Source organism: Schistocerca americana, chromosome 8, assembly GCF_021461395.2.
Source record: "Schistocerca americana isolate TAMUIC-IGC-003095 chromosome 8, iqSchAmer2.1, whole genome shotgun sequence".
Lineage (NCBI taxonomy): Eukaryota > Metazoa > Arthropoda > Insecta > Orthoptera > Acrididae > Schistocerca > Schistocerca americana.
The window spans coordinates 107091750-107096823 of record NC_060126.1 but is presented as its reverse complement, the minus strand read 5'-3'; the positions used below and the strand labels follow the sequence as shown (position 1 = coordinate 107096823).

Genomic DNA, 5074 nt, shown 5'->3' with positions numbered 1-5074 from the left:
TTAGCTCTTAAAGTACGCACCTTAGAACCCATGGTTAACAGAAATTTCTTTCTTCTTTTTTGTATAAGGAACCTGTCCGCAATGCCTCTAAAGGGAATTTGGTTTCACCCTCCATAACTGAGTTGTTTACAGTATATTAAATAAGTACCTATTTGCAATTGTTAAGTTAGATTTTATGTAGAAAAGCACAGCATGTACATCTGTCAAATTGCCAACGTGAAGAGCCTACCCCAAGTGCAACATACCGTCAATATGTATTCGACAATGTCGGTTTCGTTGTCTCGACCATCACAGGCTGGAACACTTTCCACACCACGAGGGGCATCAATTGCGTCACCCCGGCCCCAGCTCTCCAAAGATCTGAAGAACCTCAGAGGCAACAGCAGAAGTCCCCTTGGTGTTATGGAACATTCGATTTTTGAGCATACGTCAAACAATGCATTACAGCAGATTACTATTCTAGACTTCAACATGATTAGTCCCATTCTATCAGACGTATTCACACCCGGGCAACGGCCTTGCCGCAGTGGACACACCGGTTCCCGTGAGATCACCGAAGTTAAGCGCTGTTGGGCGTGGCCGGCACTTAGATGGGTGACCATCCAGCCCCCATGCGCTGTTGTCATTTTTCGGGGTGCACGCAGCCAATTGAGGAGCTGCTCGACCGAATAGTTGCGGCTTCGATCAAGAATACCATCATGCTGACCCCATGCCCCTGCTATCCACATCCTCCTCTGAGGATGACACGGCGGTCGGATGGTCCCGGTAGGCCACTCGTGGCCTGAAGACGGAGTGCTTTATTCACACCCACCATGCAAAGTGTATTGTAGATGTGCGTAACTGGCTCCTCTCAGTGCAGACCACTCTACAAGTGCCATCAATCCCAGAACGGAAGAGACTTATGCAGTCTACAGATAACACAACTAATGCTGAGACAAAGGCAGTAACGTTCTGATTAACTCACCGCTAAGTGTTTGCAACACGGCTACAAAGCTTTACAACACGCTCTCAACGAAACGATAAACAGCAACAGGGTGCCATATTCACCAATACAATCCCTTTTCCATCGTCACTACATAGGTCACTGACAACATCACACTTACATATTAAACACTTCTCACTTATTGTTTATAGGAAAACATTTTATATGAATAATCTCTTAACAATTGCAAATAAATACTCATTTAACAAACTCAACTATATAAATAAGAGCCCAGCGAAATTATTTTGTTTAGTCACAAACAATAATAAAAAAACCAACAGTGCTCGTGGTGGGGGAAGTAGCGTTTCCTGGAAGAATGGTACGACTGCCGTATAGGATGACTAAGAATCAATTTCCCCTCTAGCAGTGTATAACAGTGTGCAGAGACTTATGTACATTCGGTCCATATGCTTTTCTTGGCTTAATGTTATTAGCAACTCATATCTGTATTCCATGTAGTGTTAACGCACACAGCGTCAGAAGTTCTCAAAGAAGGGTTCTAACAAAGAGGCAAGGGGAATAGACATCGTGACGTCCAGTGATGTGACAATACCGTAACTGATAAGTAGTAGGTTGTCAACGCAGGTCCGAGATACAGAGGCGTTCTTGATACAACCAACGCACTTACTTTTGACGCAAGTCATCTTTACATCAACAAATATAAAATAGCTACAATAATTTTTGTTATTTTGTATTCGACAGCACGTTCTTCGCATGATCAAAGGCCAGAGTCTCCTACTATTACTGATAAGCGCGTAAGTTTTTACGAGTAACAAAAACATTCTGAGATTTTTTAAGAAGTTTTACCCTTTCTTAGGAAATTGCCTTTTCTTGCGCTATGTGATACATCGATATTTTTTAAAATTTTTACTACAACACCCCTCTGTTTCACATCACAAATCAACAGTTTTCGAATAAAACCTTACTTAAAAATTGACTGTTTTAATTTTGCTGTAAATGCTGTATATTTTAAAAGAACAGGAGGAAAACCATGTAGAACAAAAACGTTCCATGGCTTACATGGGCCTTTCTATATCCTTCTTCACGTTTTAGATGGTTCACCGCTTCCGTTTCTACAGAAAGCTGTTAAGACACTGATAACACGTGCAGACAGAGGAATCGACATGAGGCAACGTGGTATGCAACACACCTACCGTTCGGGTAACGCGATTACGACGTTCACTGAGCAATGTCACCGAAAAAACAACCATATCTACTGTGGCCTGCGGTAGTTTTGCAACTCTAGAATTCTGCTCATGTGCGGTTCTGCATTGCAGCATCAACAGTTCGGTTTGCTTCAGTGATTCATAGACGAAGAGTAGCAATATCGTCAACTGGTGTTATGCACACGTGGGAAAAAAAGAGGAGTCTAACTGCGTGACATCGGGCAGAGCGCCGATCGACCTCTCAGGAAATGTGTACAACCCGCACATTCAAATTTCAGTGTGTGGGTCCACCACCACGCAGGAAGACGATGGACAAATGCAATTCTCCGGTCTCAGGTAGCAGGAACTGTTCGAGCATGTCCGGGTAAACGTTTCCCGTCGCAGCTCGTGGTCGTGCGGTAGCGTTCTCGCTTCCCACGGCCGGGTTCCCGGGTTCGATTCCCGGCGGGGTCAGGGATTTTCTCTGCCTCGTGATGACTGGGTGTTGTGTGATGTCCTTAGGTTAGTTAGGTTTGAGTAGTTCTAAGTTCTAGGGGACTGATGACCATAGTTGTTAAGTCCCATAGTGCTCAGAGCCATTTGAACCATTTTTGAATTTCCCGTCGCTGTTTTTCTACTAAGAAAACTGTGCATGTCACCCTGTCGTGATCAGTCTAGACCAAACATTAAGCTTCATGCTACCACTGATACATTTACGTGAGTTGTCTGGCTTTCCAGAGCGATTAGCATGCCCAGAAATCAGGAACGTACTTTACCAGGTAGTTATTGTCTGCGCCTATGGAGGCCACCGTGGAACACAGGGCGATTGTTTGGCTGCCGTGCTTGGACCATTTGCAGTTTATACGCAAAAAGACGTAATTGTTTACGTAACGCTTCATGAACAGTCGATCTCCCTTCTTGCAATTCGCATTATGCACAACGAATTGACTGCTGGGGATGCGTTGAAATGCAGCTTGCACTCTGTCAAAACGTACTTGAGACACAGACGGACGGCCACTTCGAGGATGGTCTTTGACACTGCCTGTCTCTTCAAAGTTTTTGAACCGCCTCATTATTCTCTTTTGTTGCCAGTGTGCGATTACATGAACGTCATCTGACAAAAAGTGTCGCCAAATCCAGCTGAAATTGTATAACTGTATTGCAATCGCCTTTTACCAAAAATAATTAGAAACGTATAACTGTATGCTAAATAAGTTACCCTCTGAAGTTCTGTACAGTGCAGTGCAGTGAACAATGTTTGACGTCACAGTATGTGACTTGCGCTTCCAACTAACAGAACTAACGGAATAAAAATTGTACGTAAGATTCCAACACACAAGACTAGCAGAATAAAAATTCTTCATAAGATTAGAATTTGATATGGCACTGTAAGAACATGACTGAATATGAAATGAGATCCTGAGTGAACTTTGCCGAAACTGAAAAAATGGCTCTGAGTTATATGGGACTTAATATCTGAGGTCATAAGTCCCCTAGAACTTAGAACTACTTAAACCTAACTAATCTAAGGACATCACACACATCCATGCCCGAGGCAGGATTCGGACCTGCGACCGTAGCAGTCGCGCGGTTCCGGACTGAAGCGCCTAGAACCGCTAGGCCACCGCAACCGGCTGCCGAAATTGGACCCGGTGCTAGTTCTGAAATAAAAAATTGAAGTGTAACTGATCTTATTATGTCGAAACTGATGTTAAACTGGCCGTAACAAATTTTCGTGGCTTCCCTGTGGCAACGGAAACTCGGCACTGCTCGGAAAAAAAATGTGCAGCGGAGCAGCAAACAGCTAAAGGAAAGAAACCCTTGCATAAGTGCAACGCAAGGACGTGCAGCTATGGTAGGCATTGAGGAGACGATGGAAGATATTGCATTAACTAAGTAAAATGTAAATGTCGTGTGATTAGGGCCTCCCGTCGGGTAGACCATTGGCCGGGTGCAAGTCTTTCGATTTGACACCACTTCGGCGACTTGCGCGTCGATGGGGATGAAATGATGATGAGTAGGACAACGCAACACACAGTCCATGAGCGGAGAAAATCTCCGACCCAGCCGGGAATCGATCCCGGGCCCTTAGGATTTACATTCTGTCGCGGTGATCACTTATTTAATTTTTTTTATAACCTCATTTTTTTCGTGTTGCCGGCCGAAGTGGCCGAACGGTTCTAGGCGTTTCAGTCTGGAACCGCGCGACCACTACGGTCGCAGGTTCGAATCCTGCCGCGGGCATCGATGTGTGTGATGTCCTTAGGTTAGTTAGGTTTAAGTAGTTCTAAGTACTAGGGGACTATTGACCTCAGATGTTACGTCCCATAGTGCTCAGAGCCATTTGAAACATTTTTCGTTTTCGTTCGTTGCATCTGCTCGGGGCGGACGTCACAAGACACCCGTTTCAGTTCGTCGTTGATCCATTAACTCAGTTTTTTTTATTATAGAGGGCAGCTAACCCACTGACCAAAAACCACTCAGCTACCGGCGGCGAACCATTAACTAAGTGATAATATACAGTAAAATTACCAGTCATTTTTACATATTCAAATATACCTTTACCATAAGCCAGACACGAACACTCTCATCACAGTTTATTTTACGTTTATTACGAGTATACAAAGTAAAAGCAGATGGACAGAAATAATAAGACCTTCCAAAATCCTTATTGGCTACTTCTCCACCGTGATAGGTACGATACTTCATAACATCACGTTCAGCAAACTTTCAACACCAGAAACATTACTTACACCACTATGTCCCCTAACAATAGCTACTGTAAACCAACCATTACCAAATTTTTTTTCATAAATTATATTGCGATACTCATTAGTTAACCATTAGAATCACATGTACAGAAATTACTTCTTATTAAAAAGTATTAATCTGCCATAAAATTAGTTAACAGAACGGTGAAGGAGTGCTGCAACTACAACTTTGAGTT

General features: G+C 43.4%; 1 pseudogene; it reads left to right on the top strand.

The window, feature by feature from the left end:
• Window positions 1–508: 508 nt before the first annotated feature.
• LOC124546339 lies at window positions 509–625 on the top strand (annotated as a pseudogene).
• The last annotated feature ends 4449 nt before the right edge of the window (window positions 626–5074 follow it).